Source organism: Salmo salar, chromosome 13 (assembly GCF_965601325.2).
Source record: "Salmo salar chromosome 13, fSalSal1, whole genome shotgun sequence".
Classification (NCBI taxonomy): Eukaryota; Metazoa; Chordata; class Actinopteri; order Salmoniformes; family Salmonidae; genus Salmo; species Salmo salar.
The window spans coordinates 65,381,844-65,405,776 of record NC_138303.1 but is presented as its reverse complement, the minus strand read 5'-3'; the positions used below and the strand labels follow the sequence as shown (position 1 = coordinate 65,405,776).

General features: G+C 42.2%; 1 non-coding gene across 1 annotated transcript; it reads left to right on the top strand.

The window, feature by feature from the left end:
- Positions 1–11,210: 11,210 nt before the first annotated feature.
- trnaa-ugc (transfer RNA alanine (anticodon UGC)) lies at positions 11,211–11,285 on the top strand. Its single transcript has one exon. It is a non-coding gene; the product is annotated as a tRNA-Ala (tRNA).
- Positions 11,286–23,933: the final 12,648 nt, after the last annotated feature.

Genomic DNA, 23,933 nt, shown 5'->3' with positions numbered 1-23,933 from the left:
TTTTTACAAAAATTAAAATAATAATAATAATAAATAAAATCGCTGAAGCTGGAGACTCATATCTCCCTCATTAACTTCAAGCACCAGCTGTCAGAGCTGCTCACAGATCATTGCACCTGTACGTAGCCCATCCCCATACTGTATTTATTTTGCTCCTTTGCAACCCAGTATCTCTACTTGCACATTCATCTTCCGCACATCTATCACTCCAGTGTTTAATTGCTATTCCGTAATTACCTCGCCACTATGGCCTGTTTTATTGCCTTACCTCCCTTATCTAACCACATTTGCACACACTGCATATATACTTTAATTTCTACTGTATTATTGACTGTATGTTTGTTTATTCCACGTGTAACGCTGTGTTGTTGTATGTGTCGAACTGCCTTGCTTTATCTTGGCCAGGTCGCAGTTGTAAATGAGAGCTTGTTCTCAACTAGCCTACCTGGTTAAATAAAGGTTAAATAAAAAAAAAAATAAACATCAAGGCAGACACAGTGAATTGGATCGTAGATCTTGTTGGTGTGATGATTTGGTTCATGTTGGTAAACCCCCTCTGACACTCCACCGATTGTAAATGTGCATGCTGCAACGGGACGTAATGATGAAGCAAATCTAAGGATGTTTTGATTGGCCAAAGTGGTCAAGCCTTTGACAGGCTTCCGCAGTGCACACACGTAGCCTACAGTTCATCATTCTTTCCACCGCCAGAGAGAAGACAGGGAAGAATCCACCATTTACCTACCTCTAGGCTGCAATACATATTTATTTGGTTTCTCATTCTAACATTTTTCATGGAATTTTAGTGGTAGTAGGCCACCGACACTGCAGTTTGGTTTCATAGTGGAAAGAGATTCACATGTTTGGAGTACAAGTTCATAACAACCAACACATAGAAGTTACCTTTCCTGGAACGGGGCAGCTCTATGATGTTGGCAGCAGTCTTCTGGAAGTGTTACAAGGGTGAGATCGAGACCCAGGGTGCCTGCTGTTGTGGCACAGGGGATCGTCTTGACTGACAGATGGGGCACTGTTGACAAAAGGCAGATATATCAGCTGACATATGGGGCCAGTAGAAGGACAAGACGGCCCGATCGTGTATGTTAAAGTACCCATAATGTCCTACTGATGGGGGACAATGAACGTATTGTTAAACACGTGGAATTAACCCTTGTGGGACCACAACCTGAAGCTGAATATTATGCGTGGATCTGTGACGAAACCTGCGCCACAGGAGGCCATCATCAATCACAAGGTGAGTGAACTGCGCCCATAACTTACTGTATCTAAGAGGAAGCATTGCGAATCTCCCTATTAAATGGTTTCTGTCCATCTGTTAGCCACTGGAAAACACTCTGTAGCTCAGGATCTGCCTGTTGTGCTTCCCGTCGGCCCCAGTCCTCAGCTTGGTTATGGATGAGGTTTGAGGTAGTCAGTGGTGTATATTCCTCCACAGCGAAGTTGCAATGGCTGTTAGAGGAGCCCTCGGTAGAGTGATGCAACATTGAGGAGTGCGCAGGAGTCAACTCAGTAGAGCTCTGATACCCGACCCGAGCCTGACGGCCCCAACATTATAGATCGGTTTGGGCCTGTTTTTTCATCAATAACTAAGGTACGGACAGGGCTCGGTATCACTAAATTGATCACTAACATTTTGAAGAGGAGACATTTGCGGGTGCTCTGCTGCACAGTACAGTCATATCTGACTAAGACCATAACATCGTATCAGAAGTGCTTCAACCTCATCAAATATAAGACAAGGGAAATTATTTCACAGAAAAGTAATGTTCCTTGAGTTTTCCATGAGTTTAGAGAGATGAAAAGTTGAAAAGAGATGAAAAGCGGAACCGTTGCTATGGATACTCACAGACTCAAAGTGCCGTTTTCAGACCGCATGAAGAGCAAGCTGTGCGCAGCGAGCAAGTGACAGAGAGGAGCAGCTAATGGATTTACTAACAGAATAAGATATTTCTGATTTTGGGTTTTGGGCAGGACCTTCAATTTGACAGAAGCAATTGGGCCTGGGTAGGGTAGTGCCGTATCAGTCTCTGGTTGCCGTGACTAGGCATCTGCATTTAGGTGCTTAGAGCCATCTTTGTGAACGTTGCACCAGTCCTCGTCTAGGGGCATCCATTTCAACCCCACCAGGGGCTTGATGTCAGTGATTATCATGAAGGAATGACAAGCCAAGTAATGTCAAGTGTCTCACTGACTAAACAACTACATAAGGTTCCCTGTCAAACGTAGACCATTTGCGCTCTGTTGCATTGAGTGTGTGACTGACATACGATATCACATGTTCCTTTGTGTTGACTTTCTGTACCAACACTGCACCGATTGCATGCTGTGTGTAACAAAAAATGTATCTTCCTAATTGGGAAAGGCCATGACAGGGGGTCAGTGAGTTTCAAAAGCTCCCTGGCAGTCGTCAGTCCAGTGGAAATGAGCATTCTTGTGTGTCTGAGCATGAAGGGCTTCAGAGTGTTTAGAAAACCCTTCAACAAACTGTCTGTATTATGTACAGAGGCCCAAGAACACTCTGACCTCTGTGGGTGATGTTGAGGCTGGCCATGAATGTAGTTGCTCTGTGTTGGAGGGGTTAGGTTGCACTCCATCTTTGGAGACAAGGTGTCCCAGGAAGGTGACAGAGGCTTTAGCGAGACGGCATTTGGAATGTTTCAACTTTAATACAGCTTCTCTGAACCTGTCGAACATTGCCCTGAGATGTTGAAGATGCTGCTTAAAGTCTCCTCTGTAAACGATGATGTCGTCCAGGTATATCAGGCAGATGCTCCAATGCAGACCACAGAGAGCCAGTTCCATCAGTCTCTGAAAGCTTGGAGGGGGAATTGGTGATGCCCGTTGGCATGGCACTGATATAAACCACTTCCTGTCAAGAACTGGGCTTTCCCTTTGATGTCTGGATGGAGGGGAATATGCCAGTAGCCAGAGGTTAGGTCGAACGTGCTGAATATTTGTACACCGGAGAGTTTGTCCAAAGTATCATCCACCTTGGGTAAAGGATGGGACTCCTTGATTGTGACAAAATTATGGGTTTCCTCAATTACATCCTGTTGTATTAGCTTGCCAAGGTGGATGTGTGGTATGGGCGTAACTTATTGGTGCGGCATCACATGTTGATGCGGTGTTCCACCAATGTTGTTTTACGATAGTCATGTGAATTGGCATTGAAAATGGCAGTATACTCAGTTAGCAGACTGTCAAGTTTACTCTTTTCACATCAACACCATCATCCCAGAAACCCTAGACCCAGTCCAATGTGCATACCGCCCCAACAGATCCACATATGATGCAGTCTCTATTGCACTCCACACCTGGACAAAAGGAACACCTATGTGAGAATGCTATTCATTGACTACAGCTCAATGTTCAACACCATAGTACCCTCAAAGCTCATCAATACACTAAGGACCTTGGAACTAAACACCTTCCTCTGCAACTGGATCCTGGACTTCCTAACGGGCTGCCCCCAGGTGGTAAGGGTAGGTAACAACACACCCGCCATGCTGATCCTTAACACAGGGGCCCCTAAGGGGTGCGTGCTCAGCCCCCATCCTGTACTCCCTGTTCACTCATGACTGCACAGCCAGGCACGGCTCCAAGACCATCATTACATTTGCCGATGACACAACAGTGGTAAGCCTGATCACCGACAACGAGACAGCCTATAGGGAGGAGGTCAGAGACCTGGCCGTGTGGTGCCAGGACAACAACCTCTCCCTCAACGTGATCAAGACAAAGGAGAGGATTGTGGACTATAGGAAAAAGAGGACCGAGCACGCCCCCATTCTCACCGATGGGGCTGCAGTGGAGCAGGTTGAGAGCTTCAAGTTCCTTGGTGTCCACATCACCAACAAACTAACATGGTCCAAGCACACCATGACAATTGTGAAGCAGGCACGACAAAACCTATTCCCCCCCAGGAGAGAAAGATTTGACATGGGTCCTCAGATCCTCAAAAGGTTCTACAGCTGCACCATTGAGAGCATTCTGACTGGATTCATCACTGCCTGGTATGGCAACTGCTCAGCCTCCGACCGCAATGCACTAGAGAGGATAGTGCAAATGTCCCAGTACATCGCCAAGCTTCCTGACATCCAGGAAATCTATAAGAGGTGGTGTCAGAGGAAGGCCTTCAAATTGTCAAAGACTCCAGCAACGCTAGTCATAGACTGTTCTCTCTGCTACCACATGGGAAGCGAAACCGGATCGCCAAGTCTAGGTCCAAGAGGCTTCTAAACAGCTTCTACCCCCAAGCCATAAGACTCCTGAACATCTAGTCAAATGGCAACCCAGATTGTTTGCATTGGCCCACCTCTCCACACCACTGCCCCTCTCTGTTGTCATCTGTGCATAGTCACTTTAATTAACTCTAACTACATGTACATTATACCTCAACTAACCGGTGCCCCTGCACATTGACTCTGTACTGGCACCCCCCTGTATATATTGTTATTTTATTTTTTACTGCTGCTCTTTAAATTACTTGTTACTTTTATCTCTTATCCGGGTTTTTTTAAACTGCATTGTTGGTTTGGGGCTCGTAAGTAAGCGTTTCACTGTAAGGTCTACACCTGTTGTATTCGGCGCATGTGACTAATAAAATTAGATTTTCCTGACGCTGTGCTCCATCACGGTTATGTTGTCACCTAGGTGAGTCAAAGTGCATTCTGCGTGATGGGGAGGAGTAGTGTGAGCTTTGAGATTCCTGCCTGTAAGAGTGCCTGGAAGGGCTCACCCCAACGTGGATATGTTGAGGAGGCATGCCCTCTGTGTGGACCGATCAGCGCAACATAGACAGTGCATGTTCCCCCTGGCAATCAGGCTGCCTCTGCTGCAGTCCTCATGGGCATCATGGAGACATCCTATGTGGTAGTCATCATGCCCATCACAGGGACGGTCTCTGTTTTAATCGTTCTGGGCTCCATGGCTACGAAGAGCGTAGCGGGTTGATGGTGAATATCCCCGCTGTCTCTGGGGTGGACTTCGCCTCTGTCGTAGGTTTCATCAGAAGACTTGTTCCCCACTGCATTAACTTGACACTGCAGACGTGCAAACTGATATGACAAGTGTTCAAGTTTCTTATCAGTCTACCTTGCCTGAAGACATTTGATGTCCCTCAGATGAGATTTTATGTCTGATATGGCTGCTGACAATTCAATGAATTGAGGTAGGGGCAGGGCAGATTGGATCATGTGGGGGGGAAGTGGGAGTCAAAGACATAAAGGGGCTGGGCAAGGTTATGATGATTGTTAGCTGGGCACGTGCACATTGAGATACAATTTTTCATGCAGTTGGTGCAGCATGTTCATGTACCTTAAGCTCCATGGCTGAATCTAGTCCAGCAACAAATCTCCTGAAAGTTCACATTGTTTTGCATCATGACCATAACTGGGGAATTCTCTGTAATTAAGGTGGAGAGTTCAGCTGCATACAGCTCCAATGGCTCGTTAGATTTGCGGGGGCGGGCAGTGGTGTAGGTCTGGAACGTTGCCAGAAACTGAGTGTCCAAAAACGGCACCAAGACATTCCTTTGTTTGGTTATAATCCATCTTTGGTAGTGTCTGAAAGGCTCTGCCAGTAAGCAAATGCAGGGCCGGACAATTTACCTGTAAAAATGTTAGCTTTATTTATGTTAGGTGAGGATACAACCAAGGCTACTTCAAACCTGAGAATTCATGAGGAAAAAATATGAATTACCGTCCCTAGTAAAGTGGGCAGATATGCCATTTCGAGTGGAGCTGTCTCCCACAGGATGTGGGTGTTGCATAATGGAGAGAGGATTTTCTTTTATCTCCTCTGGCTGCTGTTGTTCAACAGACATTATGTTGGGTAAATGTTGCTATCAATTGCTTACAAGTCCAACTTCCAATAATAGTCCAATCGTGAAGTTTATGGTCCAAAACCAGAGTAGGTACTCACAACTATAAATTCAGTTGTAATAAAATTGCGGGAGCTAGCTTAGCTTGCAAGTCAATGATGAGACGTTTTCCTTTGTGTCTTTTGTAGTCCAAAACACCAATCGCCACCAGTATAAATAACACTGTTAGTGTGTTACATGAATAATCAGGTGTAGTCTCTTTATATGACCTGTAATCACTATGTTCTTCAATACAACTTCAATCACATTCCCATGTGGAGTGCACAAGTTAACCGCTAGCCAGATGGATAACTACAACACTTGAACTTGGAACTACTGTTTTTCTTCATTTCCTGTCTTAACCTGTTAGCTATTTCTATAGTTGGCAGTACTTTCATTTTGTCTTCCTAAGGCGCCGCTGTTCAATTATTTCAGTCTGAGCAATAATTCTGTGTACAGCAATAATAGGATGAGCCAAATTGAAACTAAAAGGCCCCTTATGCATCACGCAGAGAAAAGGACCAGAATCTCACCTACTTTATACCACAGCATTGTTGTATACTCATGCCTGATTGGCTAGAAGGGCATTCTGAATGGCCTTTAAAACCAGATAATGGGACAGTTGGAAAAGATATCGGGACACCTTGCAATCATGATGCAATATGCACCTACACATGCAGACCGTACTTGCTACAAAGTCACAGAAAGCTAAACCAACAACCACACAAACTGAAATTGGATGCATTGTAAACACAGGTCCAACAAGGAAAAACTTTGCTAGCTAGCATTGATTTGTTTTTGCTAAAACATATTTATTTGGAGTATCTGATGACCTAACATGGTGAGTGATGACTTAATTTCTCTGGTATCTGTTGCAGTGCTTCCAAATCCTCCCACGTTTCTAGTTTGACCAGCTGTTTTCGGCAACTGGTATTTTTGAATTTGGTTTTCATATTGGGAAGTTTGCTAGCAACAAACTATTTAGCTAGCTTCTAGTCTAGTGTTAACATATGCAATGTGATCTCCTCGTAATGAACAGTGTTGAGTGTGTTACGAGATGGATTGGTAGATAAGTGGGTGTCGGGGCTGGTGTGATCAGAAGCACCTGCAGCGAGTTAGCCAATCCCCAGCTCCCAGTCTGATTAGCTATAATTTCCTTTAAAAGTCCTGTGTTTTGTGTTGTTTGGTAGCTGGAAGTTGAGTGTGGAATGTGTCACCGTGGGGATCAGTCTTCTATGCAAGTGCCCATGTCGTGGGTGTTTGCACTGGACAAGTGTCTGTGGGACAAGAAGTCTTACTTGCAAATTCGAGTGAGGAAGTGGGTGGCTGTGCTAATGACGAACTGGGGCTGTGGAGCTGAGTGGTGATCTCTATATGTTGTCTTGTTGGTCTGTCCCCCTCCTTATTTTGTTCCATAGCAGTAGAGGCCTTCAGGCTGGCAGAGCAGGGCCAGGGGTGGGTCCCACATTGTGTGGCACACTATTGAGATTGTTGTGCCTTTCACCATATTGTTTGCAGTGCCTTCCCTTAAAATTATTATTGTTGCAGTGCCATATCAGAATAATTCAGTGTGTCGCAGTATCACTTCTGCATACCCGATACTTAACGGAGGGAGTGAGGTCTGCTATGGGAGGTGGGGAACAGGGTCCGATCCATGTTAACCCATTACTTAAATAAAACATACCTTTCGCATAATTACCTGTCCTGGTGTTGTGTGCTGGAGAACATGAAATTCTGTGTTGGGTAGAGTTAAGAGGTTCACACTAAACTGACATTTCCTGATGTGAATTGTAACTTTTCTATGCCAGGCAAAATATCAGGTCATTGATGTATCCAAATAAATGTCAATAGAAAACCGCTAAAGCAAATGCAGCTACTTTGCTGTTCTGGCTGCCAAGGTCACAACTGTTGGCTAGCAAGCAAGGGACAAGTGTTGCTAACGAGCATGGCAACGGAACATATAGAACTGGGTCATAAATATAAATTCTCTGGTATGATGAAACCAAGATTGAACTCTTTGGCCTGAATGCCAAGCATCATGTCTGGAGGAGACCTGGCACCATTCCGACGGTGACGCATGGTGGTGGCAGCATCATGCTGTGGGGCTGTTTCTCAATGGCAGGGACAGAGAGATTAGTCAGGATCGAGGGAAAGATGAATGGCACATAGTACAGAGACCCTTGATAACCTACTGGGGCGATGGTTCACCTTCCAACAGGACAACAACCCTAAGCACACAGCCAAGAAAACGCAAAAGTGGCTTCGGGACAAGTCTCAATGTCCTTCAGTGGCCCAGCCAGAGCCCTGACTTGAACCCGATTGAACGTCGCTGGAGAGACCTGAAAATAGCTGTGCAGCAACACTCCCCATCCAACCTGACAGAGCTTGAGGACCAGCAGAGAAGAATGGGAGGAACTCCCCAAATACATCTGTGCCAAGCTTGTAGCATCATACTCAAGGCTGTAATTGCTGCCAAAGGTGCTTCAACAAAGTACTGAGTAAAGGGTCTGAATACTTATGTAAATGTGATATTTCAGTTTATTTTTAATACATTTTCAAAAATGTCAACCTGTATTTGCCTTGTCATTATGGTGTTAAAGGGGGGAAAAAAACATACATTTTAGAATAAGGCTGTAACGTAACAATGTGGAAAAAGTCAAGGAGTCTGAATACTTTCTGAATGCACTGTGTATTGAAAATCATGAGGTTTGAAAGCTCAGGAAATATTTTAGCTCTTGATCCGTGGACCTACGGAAAGGGGGCCGCTTATAAAAAAGCCGCCAGTTGCCCATCCCTTGTACAGATCCTTGTTCTGATATCTTTCACTTATGGTTAAACAGATGGGAGGATTCACACACTATGCGACCTGTTGAGGACGAGGTTATCTCAGGGTTGTTTGATCAAAAGGACCTGAACAAAAGATTCTCTGAAGCCTCAGAGATGCAACCTTGGTGTCAGCCAATCATTTATGCAGGTCACAAAACACTAACCATGTTTTTGAACTAGAACCAAGAGGGAAATTGATAGACAGAGGTTTTTGGTGGTTTGAATGAGCTCAAATTAGTGGGTTGGGCGTAGGAAGCCCAACCAACTGACCTTACCAGAAAGAGTGTGATACATTTCCTTTTTGGGGTTCAGAAAGTAGATTTTTTTGTAATGGTATGTGTTGGATTGGAAACCTTACTCGCCAGCTTGTCATGTCTCCGCCCGCATTAATGAACTGCTAGCTGCTCTGTAGTGTAGCTGGCTAAGACGTCAAGCGGAAGGTCACATGATCGTGAAGGAGAGGACACAGATCAAGGACCGTTAAGAACCTGTGAGCGAGGAAGCTATACACTTTGGCAAGCATAGTGATGCCTGTTACATGTGTACATAAATTTTTAACGCTTTGAATTACACTACCCATCTGAATGCACCTGTTGATGCGTTTCCTTGGTGCTACTCTGACCACCCACAAATTACATGTGGTCTCCAACAAACGATGCTCTCAATCCAATTGTGCTTACCTCAAGGTAAGTGTGAGCAGTATATTGCAAGGAGAAGAATCTCCAATTAGTGTGAATCAATAACTCCAACATACATGGTGTCACTGACCCTCTTATTGTTCCTTACGTTGAGCTGTGAGCTAAAATATGCTTGCAGTGTGCATTCCACATCACAGATGGGTATCTTCACCTTTGCTCAGTAGAGCATAGGAATCAACCAAAACATGGGTTCAATTAGTATTTGTTTTTTCAAATCCTTTAAATGTTTGGTTGAGTTTGTCTGGTGTACCAGATGGGTGGGGTTTGCTCTTTTGGGACTACGCCATTGCGTCCGTTATGCCAGACGAGCCAAGGCAGCTAAAGTCAACACCATAATTCCTCAAAATGTACATTTATACAGTGCCTTTAGAAAGTATTCATACCCCTTGACTTATTCCACATTTTCTGTTACAGCCTGAATTCAGTGGCTTAAATATATTATACACACATCCATCAAGCCCATAGTGAGTGAGAACATGTTCTCATTTACATATGTATTCACACCCCCAAGTCAATACATGTTAGAATCACCATTGGCAGCAATTACAGCTATGAATCTTTCTGAGTTAGTCTAAGAGCTTTGCACACCTGTGTTGTACAATATTTGCCCATTTATTCTTTAAAAAGTTCTTCAAGCTCTGTCAAATTGGTTGTTGATCATTGCTAGACAATCATTTAAGTCTTGCCATATTTTCAAGCAGATTTACTGTGCATTCGGAAAGTATTCAGAGCCCTTGACTTTTTCCACATTTTGTTACTTTACAGTCTTATTCTAAAATTTCCTCATTGGTTGTCCTGTCTCGGAGCTCTACGGACAATTCCTTTTGACCTCATGGCTTGGTTTTTTCTCTGACATGCACTGTCAACTGTGGGACCTTATATAGACAGGTGTGTGCCTTTCCAAATCATGTCCAATCAATTGAATTTATCACAGGTGGACTCCAATCAAGTTGTAAAAACATCTCAAGGATTATCAATGGAAACAGGATGCACCTTGTAACGGTTTTGACTTAACTATCGTTTATAGGGGTGCCAGGTAGGTTGTGCCTACCAGAGAAAATATTGGTTTCTCCTTTTTGTTTGGGAGGGAATGAGTCCCATCTGGTCCGTCAAGTCTACACCAATACAAAGGACTCATGTAAAAGTCAGGATGGAAATACAATTTTCATAAACCCTTAAAACATTGGAAATAACTTACAAAACAACTATTCTTTTGCGTGGGTTGTATTACCAACATAAATGATCACACACACATAACAATATAACAAATAATGAGCTCGGGTTTCTCCAGAAAAGTTCAGGGAACTCAAGTGACCTTAGTCACGCAATGTTTGTCCGTTCATACCAGTGTAGCGTAAACCTAGTATCAATCAAAATAAAAATATTTTACCACAACTATAAAGCGTATCACATCTTAATACGTCCTCACAACTAAATACATAAATCATCATCATAAATACATACATCACACCAAAACAAATGAAATACCGTATACAAAAAGGTTGCAGTCAGTCGGTCAGTCAGACAAGCCAATCCGCCGACAGATCTCCAGCTGAGAAAGGCCACGAAGAACAACGAGAGGTGTAGTGCACGGAACACATCCTCATTCATGTCTCCATCACAACCCCACTTTTGCGCCGCTGATGCTAGCTATTTAATTGGGAATTAAAGGGGAAGCGCCCTATTGGAAGGAGAAGCACAGACGGTTCAGACAAATTCAGGGCCGTCACAACCTGAGCTCATTTTTAAGTCTAATAGCAAAGGGTCTCAATACTTCTATAAATATTCTATATTCTATAAATACAGCCTCCCTGTGGCTCAGTTGGTAGAGCATGGTGTTTGCAACGCCGTGGTTGTGGGTTCGATTCCCACGGGGGGCCAGTACGGAAAAAAAATAATGTATGAATTGAAATGTATGCATTCACTACTGTGAGTCGCTCTGGATAAGAGTGTCTGCTAAATAACGTAAATGTAAAAAAGGTATTTCTGTTGTATTAAAACTAATTTGCAAAAATTTCTAAAAAACTGTTTTCGATTTGTCATTATGGGGTATTGTCTGTAGATTGCTGAGAAAAAAAAGCATATTTAATCCATTTCAGAATAAGACTAATGGAACAAAATGTGGAAGAGGTCAAGGGCTCTGAATACTTTCCGAATGCACTTTAAGTCAAAACTTTAACTCAGCTACTCAGGCGTCTCCAGTGTAAATTTGACGTTGTTTTAGGTTATCGTCCTGCTGATTTAATCTCCCAGTGTCTAGTGGAAAGCAGACTGAACCAGGTTTTCTTCTAGGATTTTGCCTGTGCTTAGTGCCATTTTGTTTTTTGTTTTCCTGAAAACTCCCCAGTCATTAATGATTACAAGCATAACCATAACATGAGCAGCCACCACTATGCTTGAAAATATGGAGAGTGGTACTCAGTAATTTGCCCCAAACATAACACTTTGTATTCAGGAAAAAAAGTGAATTGCTTTGCCACATTTTTTGCACTATTACTTCAGTGCCTTGTTGCAAAAATGATTTATATTTTGGAAGATTTGTATGCTGTACAGGCTTCCTTCTTTTCACTCTGTCAATTAGGTTAGTATTGTGGAGTAACTACAATGTTGTTGATCCATAATCAGTTTTCTCCTATCACATCCATTAAACTCTATAAATGTTTTAAAGTCACCGTTGGCCTCATGGTGAAATCCCTGAGGGGTTGCCTTCCTCTCCCGCAACTGAGTTAGGATATACGCCTGCATCTTTGTAGTGACTGGTTGCATTGATACACCATCCAAAATGTAATTAAGAACTTCACCATCCTCTAAGGGATGTTGAATGTCTCATTTTTAACCCATCTACTTACATGTGCCCTTCTTTGAGAGGCATTGGAAAACCTCCCTGGTCTTTGTGGTTGAATTTACAGTATGTTTGAAATTCACTGCTCGACTGAGGGACCTTACAGATACTTTTATGTTTGGGGTACAGAGACGAGGTAGTTATTCAATGTTAAACCTTATTATTGTACACAAAGTAAGTCCATGGAACTTATTGTGTGACTTGTTCAGCACATTTTGACTCCTGAACTTATTTACACTTAACATAAATAAGGGGTTGAATACTTATTGACTCAAGACATTTCAGCTTTTCATTTTTAATTCATTTGTAAAAAGGTTTAAAAACATAATTCCACTTTGACATTATGGAGTATTGTATGTAGGCCAGTAACATTTTTTATTTTTATTTAATCAATTTTTAATTCAGGATGTAACACAAGAAAAGGGGTAAAACGCCAAGGATTGTGAATACTTTCTGAAGCCACTATATGTGTTTCCATCCCATTTTTAACTCTGTCAAGGGTTTTAGCAAATGTTCCCACTCTGGTCTTACAGTGCAAAGGGTACTTGATGAGATTATGGATAAGAGCAAGATAATTGTTACTTGTCAACTGGCAGCTAAGAACTGATCATCATGTCCCCAGCATACCAATTCCCTTGATGTTCACCACCCTTCAACACCGTGCACTTTCACCACACCGAGGTCATCATATGTCACGGGTGTTGTATGGATTTGACCAAAACGCAGCCGGAGTGTGTATACTCATCTTCTTTTTATTAGGCAGAAAGAAGGAAAACCAAAACATACAAAAAACGACGACGACGACGACGACGACGACGACGAGGCTCCTATAAGGTTTGAAGGTCCTATAAGGCTTACAGCTATACAAGGAACAACTACCCACAAAATCCCATAGAAAAACACCCCTCTTAAATAGGACCTTCAATTAGAAGCAACTAGGAGCAGCTGCTTCCAATTGAAGGTCAACCCAACAAACACCACATAGAAATAGACATACTAGAACTAACATAGAAATAGACTAACAAGAACATAACCCAACAAACCCTGAAACACTCTAAACAAACACCCCTCTTAAAACAGAACATAGCCCCACAAACCCCGAAACACTCTAAACAAACACACCCCTGCCACGTCCTGACCAAACTACAATAACAAATTACCCCTTATACTGGTCAGGACGTGACATCATAACTTATTTCATTTGTAGCCTAGTAAATTGTTTCTGCTTTTACAAGTGGTATTGGTAGGACCACACAACATAGTTGGGTATAGTATTGGCCTAAAAATAAACTTGCCACCCTCCAAACCGTTATACAATACTTGAACCTTCTTGGATCTCTCACTCTTCATCCTCCTACCCCTCCAGTTTCTGATTGCTATGATCATGTCAAATGGGAAGATTTTATTTGCTTATTACTCTCTCCAGTGAACCAGTTCAAGGCTTAATTTCTATTACATCTCCTCTTTGTCCTGAGCTCTTGTCGCTTTCATGAAGGTCATGAAGACCTGGGTATTCCTCTTCTCTGATTTATAGTTTTCTGCTGGATTCTAACATGAAGGTTAAGACGTCATAAAGTTTGTAATTCTCTCGAAAGTATACTCCTAAAGCTGTCACTAGGGATACTTTCAACTTTTTTTAAAGTTAAGATAAGCAATTTTCCTTCTCTTCTACTGTGCAAAGGCTTTTGGAAAGCTTCTCATTGCGTGTGTTTGAGTTTGGAGTTTGAGTCATAAACTAGTGACTTACCCCAAATGTGATGCATGGAAAGATCATTACTGAAATCTCATTAAAGGTCCATGCAATCACTTTTCTATTACATATTAAGTGTTCATTAAGCCACAATATAAAGGATTTGACTTACTTTCCCAAATATATATAAACATAAAATTGATTAAATCTCCCTTTTTATCTAAGAATGAGCGTAAGTATCATAAAATATCACTTGCACACGCAACACGTCCATTGTGTGGCACAATCTAAAGCAGTACAACTACTGCGAGGATTGGGTTTATATTTCACCTTCTACCTCTCTTTCCCCATGCTTTGGAATGACACCATTCAACACTAGCATTGTTACATACCCCAAAATGGTAGCCAGGAGATTCTAACTTAGCTAAACTAACTTAACTAAAAAACCATCTAACAAACTTCTAAAAACTGTTGGGAACTGTCAATTTAACTCTTCTCATGTTATTTACAGTACATCTTCTCGACAGATGCACTTCAAGGGATACTTCGGGATTTTGGCAATGAGACCCTTTCCCTATCCCTTTAAACATGCTAGCAGATACCCATAGATTTCCAGTCATTGCGCTAATGCTAGTTAGCATTGGCTCACAAAACTACCTTTAACTGTATTATTACTGGACACAGAGACATAAAAATGGTATCCACGAGTTCATCTGACTCTGGGGAAGTAGATAAAGGGCCATAATGCCAACGTATCCATTTAAGGACCAACCCCTTTATGTATCCCTTTATGTATAACAGGCGATGTAGTCCTTAGATACAGTACATTCTATCTCAAGGCCATTGCACCGAACTGGAACTCTTTCTATGCATATTCTGTAGCAGATGTCAGGTTTATCCACACATTGTTAAGTGGATGAGCAGTGAGCAGGCCGAGTTAAGTCAACGCCTCCTTGTGTTTGCTTGAGTGCCAACTACTCTGTATCTGCTGTTCTCTTCTGCTCACATGATCACTGTCACAATGTAGTACATGTGCTGAAGTGTCAACAATGTTAATTGCATATCTGAGTGATGGGAAGAAATTTAGATGAGGCAATGTTCCACTGCATTTCTGAGGTTGTTGCTTCTGTTCATCAAAATATGCACTGTATACCTAATCACACTTCCGCAAGAACTCATTTGAATTTGGTAGTGCACTAAGTGTGACTGGGGGGAAAGATTGAGATAACCATCATGGGAATGGTTCTAGTGCTGCAGAGTAATATTTTTCCAAGGGGAATGGACCACCACATGAAAATTCTGAATGAAATGATCCAAATGTAGCCTACACTGAATGGTACAGTGATGAATCTACTTTCTAACATACTGTATCTAGCTAGTGCAGTAATCTATGTTTTCGGGCTAGAGCAATAATATCATTTTAATAACACTAACCAAACATCATATGTTTTTTGTTTTAATGTTGTTTAGAAAATACTATACAAATGGTGAGATCTGAAGACCTTCAAAAGATTACAAATCGTCAAGGAAAATTGTACTCTCCCATTCAACAATTCTTGATGAGATCATAGCAAAGTTGGCATAGACCTTACAATTCCTGTAGTAGGAGCTCCATAATTTGATCCTACTGGAGCATGAATCATATCAATCCCATTCTAATTCCCAAAATCATTGCAAATTCACAATTTCAGAAACTACCCTGGCTTTTAAAGGGCTAATCTGCAGTTGCTACATCCATCTTTGGGACTGATAAATATTTGATGAGTACCAATTGATTTTTGAAGAATATAACTTAAATGCCTAATGTGCTTAGTTCAACTGTCGTACCCCATCAGAACCCAAGATATGTTTTGCTTTGTTTTACTGTTTACACTTTTTTGTAAACAAAGTATATGCAAACAAACACCAAACATAGTTAGTTATGTCTATGAATTTGAGACTGGTTACTCCAGCCCAATCCCTCAGCTTTTTACAAAAACAGGGGTGGGGAGGCCTTTATTGTTTCAACTGTGGATTGCCCCTTTTAATATAGTGATGTGTCCTAGATCACAGCCAAAGAAGAGAGATACACATGGCTAGACTGTTTTTTTTGCATAAATAATATTTCAAAAGTTGTAATTTTTCATAGAATTCTGAACAGAGCGACGACAATAACCATTATTATGACAGAGACAGACTGAATGCAGCCAATTCCCCTGAGATAAGTCTTTCTCATTCACTGTCGGAAGCTGTTATTCTAATTCAATCACCGAATTCTCCTCTTAAAGAAACACCCTCATTGTTCCTGAAGCACATTCAAACATAATGCATCCATTTTCTCCAATCCTTCTGTGAGAGACAGGCAAACAATAGCATTTGTGCCACCCGGTCTTAATTGATGATGGGCGCGCTAATGGGATTTGTTTTTGGAATAAAAAGGAAACAGTTTGTTTATTGTATTTGTTTTGAGTCCCCATTTCCCCTCCATCAGTCTATTCAAACAGCCACCCTTCGTTAATGTCCTTGGAAAGCTAGACTCCACTAGACACCATTAACAGTCACTATTCAGAAAACAGTCTAATTACCACATCCATTAATCTTGGCACAATTAATGGCATGGCATTATTTGATGGGGAGGAAATAGTTCCCTCTGTGTGAGTAAACACGCTCCGGGATGACAACAGTACAACTCGAAACAGATTACCAGGGGAACTGGGGTAAAGCCCTTAGTCAATAAGGGCATGTTACTCATTATTACAAGTACATTTTCATCAGCTTTTCTAAGATTTATTACTTTTTTGGGGGGGGGGTTGGGGGGGGGGGGGGTCTAACAAACCTATCTTGAAGGCCTTAGTGTAGTGGAGGTGATGGTGGGTAACCTTGCCTGACACCTGAAGACTAGTGTTGGCTCAATGGGCTAATTCTTAGGTTGCTTAAACTTTAGCTCAGTATTGAGTTGCACAGATGACTTGATTTCGATAGCCAATCGATCTCATTAGAGTTAACTCCTGATCCACTAATCAGTCACTCTAACCCATTAATCATGAACTTATTTGCTTTGCTGCCTTACCAATATGTCATCAATATGACCCTCATCAGTGTGACCCTACAAATCAACTGTGTCATCAATGTGACCCTACTGATAAACTGTGTCCGCATCCTAAATGACACCCTATTCCCTTTATAGTGCACTACTTTTGGCCAGGGCACATAGAGAATATGGAATATATAGCGAGTAGGGTGCCATTTGGGACCCACCCTTCGTCAACAATGTAACCATACTGATAGGCCATGTCATGAACGTGACTCTACCGATAAACTTTCATATCCTTAACTTTGACAAGCCTGCATCTTGTCAACAACTGTTTTCGCTTCCTAGTTCATACTCCCCCTCAGTGAGCCCTATACACTCTCCATATAATTGTACTTTTTTCTTGCTTACTAACTACAAATCCAGTATACACTGTACAGTTTGCGTAAAATACTGGTAATAACGTGAATTCAACTAACGTGAATTCAATGTGAAATTAACAAAACATTTTACTGTGTCATTGGATTTACAATAGGTTAAAAGTTGGGTGAAAAAAAGACTAAATGCCCTTACGTTGATTTTTGCAAATCCAATCAGTTTTCCACGTTGATTCAACACCATAACATAGATTTTTGGGCAGTGAAATGACGTTGAAACAACATTGATTCAACCAGTTTGTGCCCAGTGGGATTAGACACCTTTCTGGGATTCCTTTACTTTGTGCCTCTGTCCTGCTTCAGCTGGCTGCTAATGGACTCCGCATTTGCACACCACCTATTACCCTAATTCATTATAATGCTTCAATACATTCCTCTGTGGAGATGGGAGAACCTGCTAGAAGGACAACCATCTCTGCAGCACTCCACCAATCAGGCCTTTATGGTAGAGTGGCAAGACTGAAGCCACTCCTCAGTAAAAGGCACATGGCAGCCCGCTTGGAGTTTGACTTAAGGCACCTAAAGGACTCTCAGACCATGAGAAATAAGATTCTCTGGTCTGATGAAACCAAGATGAAACTCTTTGGCCTGAATGCCAAGCGTCACGCCTGGAGGAAACCTGGCACCATCCCTACGGTGAAGCATGCTGGTGGCAGAATCATGCTGTGGGGATGTTTTTCAGCGGCAGGGACTGGGAGACTCGTTAGGACCGAGGGAAAGATGAACAGAGCTAAGTATAGAGAGATTATGGATGAAAACCTGCTCCAGAGTGCTCAGGACCTGAAACTGAGGGCGAAGGTCGAGGGAAAGATGAATGGCGCAAAGTACAGAGACCCTTGATAACCTACTGGGGCGATGGTTCACCTTCCAACAGGACAACACCCTATGCACACAGCCAAGACAATGCAAAAGTGGCTTCGGGACAAGTCTCTGAATGTCCTTGAGTGGCCCAGCCAGAGCCCAGACTTGAACCCAATTGAACATCTTTGGAGAGACCTGAAAATAGCTGTGCAGCGACGCTCCCCATCCAACCTGACAGAGCTTGAGAGGATCTGCAGAGAAGAATGGGAGAAACTCCCCAAATACAGGTATGCCAGGTTTGTAGCCTCATATCCAAGAAGACTCGAGCCTTTAATATCTGCAAAAGGTGCTTCAACAAAGTACTCAGAAAAGGGTCTTAATACTTATGTAAATGTGATAATTTTTTTTACTGTATATGAATTTGCTACCATTTAAAAAAAATATGTTTTTGCTTTGTCATTATGGGGTATTGTGTGTAGATTGATGAGATTGTATATATTTTTTTTCATCCATTTTAGAATAAGGCTGTAACTTAACAAAATGTGGAAAAAGTAAAGGTGTCTGAATACTTTCCTAATGCAATGTATACACAAAAGTAAGTTGACACCCCTTGAAATGAGTGGATTCAGTTATTTCAGCCACACCATTGCAGAGAGGTGTATAAAACTAAGCACATAGCCATGCATTCTCCAGACAGGCATTGGCAGTAGAATGGCCTTACTGAAGAGCTCAGTGACTTTCAACGAGGCACCGTCATATGATGCCACCTTTCCAATAAGTCAGTTTGTCAAATTTCTGCCCTGCTAGAGCTGCCAACTGTAGGTGCTGTTATTGTGAAGTGGGAACGTCTAGGAGCAACAACGGCTCAGCCGCAAAGTGATAGGCCACACAAGCTCACAGAATGGGACCTGCTGAGTGCTGAAGCACGTAGTGCGTAAAAATCGTATGTCCTCGGTTGCAACACTCACTACTGAGTTTCAAACTGCCTCCGGATGCAACTCAGCACAAGAACTGTTCATCAGGAACTTCGTGAAATGGGTTTCCATGGCCAAGCAACCGCACACAAGCCTAAGATCACCATATGAAAAGCCAAGCGTCGGCTGGAGTGGTGTAAAGCTCACCGCCATTGGACTTTGGAGCAGTAGAAACAAGTTCTCAGGTGTGATGAATCATGCTTCACCATCTGGCAGTCCAAAGGATGAATCTGGGTTTGGTGGATGCCAGGAGAACGCCACCTGCCCAACTGCATAGTGCCAACTGTAAAGTTTGGAGGAGGAATAATAGTCTGGGGCTGTTTTTTTTTATGGTTCGAGCTAGGCCCCTTAGTTCCAGTGAAGGAAAATCGTAACGCTACAGCATACAATAACATTTTAGATGATTCTGTGCTTCCAACTTTGGGGAAGGCCCTTTCCTGTTTCAGCATGACAGTGCCCCTGTGCACAAAGCGAGGTCCATGTAGAGATTGTGTGAAAGAACTTGAATGGCCTGCACAGAGCCCTGACCTCAACTCCATCAAACACCTTTGGGATGAATTGGAGCGCCGACTGCGAGCCAAGACCTAATCGCCCAACATCAGTGCCCGACCTCACTTATGCTCTTGTAGCTGAATGGAAGCAAGACCCAGTAGCAATGTTCCAGCATTAGTGGAAAGCCTTCCCAGAAGAGTGGAGACTAGCTGTAAAGGGGGTACCAACTCCGTATTAACGCCCATGATTTTGTAATGAGATGTTCAACGAGCAGGTGTCCACATACTTTTGGTCACGTAGTGTATGTGCCCCAATTTCCTCATACTCCTGCACATCGACTCAGTACTGGTAAAACGTATGTGAACCCTTTGGAATTACCTGGATATCTGGTTTGAGCTGCCTTGCCCTATAAAAATCACTCACAAAATTTGAGTTTGCTATTCACAAGAAGCATTACCTGATGTGAACCATGCCTTGAACAAAAGAGATCTCAGAAGACCTAACCCTGGAAAGGGTTACAAAAGTATCTCTAAAAGCCTTGATGTTCATCAGTCCATGGTAAGACAAATTGTCTATAAATGGAGAAAGTTCAGCACTGTTGTGACTCTCCCTAGGAGTGGCCGTCCTGCAAAGATGACAGCAAGAGCACAGCGCAGAATGCTCATTGAGGTTAAGAATCCTAGAGTGTCAGCTAAAGACTTACATACATCTCTGGAACATGCTAACATCTCTGTTGACGAGTCTACGATAAGTAAAATACTAAACAAGAATGGTGTTCAAGGGAGGACACCACAGAAGAAGCCACAGCTGTCCAAAAAAACATTGCTGCACGTCTGAAGTTTTCAAAAGTGCACCTGGATGTTCCACAGCGCTACTGGCAAGATTATTCTGTGGACAGATGAAACTACAGTTGAGTTGTTTGCAAGGAACACACAACACTATGTGGAGAAAAAAAGGCACAGTACACCAACTTCAAAACCTCATCCTAACTGTAAAGTATGGTAGAGGGAGCATCATGGTTTGGGGCTGCTTTGCTGCCTCAAGGCCTGGACTGCTTGCTATCATCGACGGAAAAATGAATTTCCAAGTTTATCAAGACATTTTGCAGGAGAATGTAAGGCTATCTGTCCGCCAATTGAAGCTCAACAGAAGTTGGGTGACGCAACAGGACAATGACCCAAAACACAGAAGTAAATCGATAACAGAAGAAAATACGCCTTCTGGAGTGGCCCAGTCAGAGTCCTGACCTCAACCCAATTTGAGATACTGTGGCATGACCTCGACAGCAGTTCACACCAGACATCCCAAGAATATTGCTGAACTGAAACAGTTTTGTAAAAAGAAATGATCCAAAATTCTTCCTGACCGCTGTGCAGGTCTGCAACTACAGAAAACATTTGGTTGAGGTTATTGCTGCCAAAGGTTAGGGTCAACCAGTTATTAAGTCCAAGGGTTCATATACTTTTCCCACCCTGCACTGTAAATGTTTACACGGTGTGTTCAATAAAGACATGAAAACGTATAATTGTTTATGTGTTATTAGTTTAAGCAGACTGTTTGTCTATTTTGTGACCTCGATGAAGGTCAGATAAAATTGTACGACCAATTCATGTAGAAATCCAGGTATTTCCAAAGTGTTCACATACTTTTTTTGCCGCTGTATATAGCCAAGTTATCATTACTCATTGTGTATTTATTATTGCTTGTTCTTACTTTTCTATTATTTAACTATTTTCTTTCTCTATGCATTGTTGTGAAGGGCCTGTAAGTAAGCATTTCACTGTTAGTCTATACCTGTTGTTCACAAAGCATGTGACGAATGAATTTGATTTGAACGCAGTCTGGGACTAACATGCCACGAGGCCTTCTTTGACTGAGCCACCTCTCCCTTTCATGAGAAATTATGAAAGTTTGAATACTATGTTAGATACATGATGTTTGTGCCACCTACATGTTCTGTCAACTGTAAATGTAACTGGAATTGCTAACAACCAACTACAGTATCTATAGTATGTGCTTCTTTTTAGGTTAGTTAAAACCACCAGCATATTTATGCAATTAGAAATATCACACTTTTTTATCTGAGGGTAAGTGTCATCCACAGGAGGTTGGTGGCACCTTAAAATGGGAAAGACAGGCTTGTGGTAATGGCTGGAGCGGAATCGGTGGAATGGTATGAAATACATCCATGTGTTTGATGCCATTCCATTTACTCCATTCCAGCCATTATTATGAGCCATTGCCATACCTCCAAAATCACGGTGTTGTCACATCTCTCTTGGAGGTCTGGAGAATTTTGGATTGCAAAAATGTTTTTAACGGTCCACTGGCTCACAGATTTTGATTGGATGTTACATTTCAAGAACCATCCCCCACACGCCCATTGAACTGGGTGGTATGTGTTAACATCACTAGGGTAGGGGGCAGCATTCGGAATTTTGGATGAAAAGCGTGCCCAAATTAAACTGCCTGCTACTCAGACCCAGAAGCTAGGATATGCTTATAATAGATTTGGATAGAAAACACTCTGAAATTTCTTTTCTGGTCCTTTTCATATTTAGCGTTTTGGCTTTAGGGTTGCTGGGCTACGTCCCGTTATATTCCCAAGACTGTGTTAGTCTGCCTTTGTTGGAATATTTTTCCCTTGCCTTGTCGGCTTGATATTTTGGACTTGTTTTTTCTTCATTAACGTAACTACGTGTTTCACGTACCTGAGTCTCCTGCGCCTGACTTCACCCCTCCTGCAGAAACACTATTTCACAGCGCCAATGTAAACTGAAAGTTTTGGATATAAATATCAACTTTATCGAACAAAACATACATGTATTGTGTAACATCAAGTCCTATGAGTGCCATCTGATGAAGATCAAAGGTTAGTGATGAATTTTATCTCTATTTCTGCTTTTTGTGACACCTCTCTTTGGCTGGAAAAATGGCTATGTTTTTCTGTGACTTGGCACTGACCTAACATAATTGCAATGTATGCTTCCGCCATAAAGCCTTTTTGAAATCTGACACTGTGGTTGGATTAACAAGATGTTTATCTTTAAAATGGTGTATAATACTTGTATGTTTGAGGAATTTTAATTATGAGATTTGTTGTTTTGAATTTGGCGCCCTGCAATTTCACTGGCTGTTGTCGAGGTGGCTAGCGTCCCACATACCCGAGAGAGGTTTTAAGTTAGTCACTGTTGTTCCGTATGCTAGCTAGTTTGCAACATTGCAGAAAATGGAGGAAAAATGTAATTATGTTTTGCCCGGAAGTGTGCTCTATATACAAAATCGAGTTGATGAAGGCATTACAGCTCTTCTGCTTGAACACTCTGCTAAAGAAAATAGACACTTTGGAGTGTCTACCTACAGGTTATGGTAAAAGGTAAGTGTATCAAGGGTGGCAGGTAGCCTAGTGATTAGAGCGTTGGGCCAGTAACTGGAAGGTTGCTCGATCGAATTCCCCGAGCTGACAAGGTAAAAATCTGTTCTGCCCCTGGCAAGGCAGTTAACCCACTGTTCTCTGGGTGCCAAAGATGTGGATGTCGATTAAGGCAGCCCCTCTGATTGCATATGCAGTCAAAGTAAGATGGAGGACAAGAAAATGTCCAAAGGTGAATACAAGATTGTCTTTGGGACTCCTGAAACTTTTGTTGGCTTAATAAAGAAATGGCGATGCCTACTTCAAACGTCATTGTTCTGCGAGCTTGTCATTGGATTGGCTACTGATGATACTGACACCGTGGTTCAATGGAGATTTATTTGTGTGTAACTAAAATGTGTTTTAATCTTCTTTTCAGCTAAGTTGACATTGTCAACCTTATATGACCTGGTATTATTTGACTTGTAAAGCGAGTGTCTGATGCGTGATACCTGCTTATACTTTGATCAGTATCTGTGTGTTCATGTATATATCACTTTAAAAAATGTACGTTGGACTTTGTCTTAAAATGACTCTCAGGCCATGCTCTACCTTCAACATTTTTTATTTATTTCACCTTTATTTAACCTGAATTGGCCGTCACAGCTACAGCTTCCAAGGCTACAAGAAAGAGCACAATGAAGCACCTGGGCATGCAGCAATGTGGTGAAAAGTCCTGACAGGGACAACATCAGACTGGCCGTGAAGATGTCGTCTGACCCTGAAGAGACGTTTTCAGAGTTGGAGTCAAAGGGGCCTGAGACCCCTAGGACTCTCATATACTGTAAGAGAATTGAAGACTGTTCTTTGCTGTATAACCAGGTTTTTCAGCATTTCCTTGGGGAGCAATCTGTGCATCCAGCAGGAGCA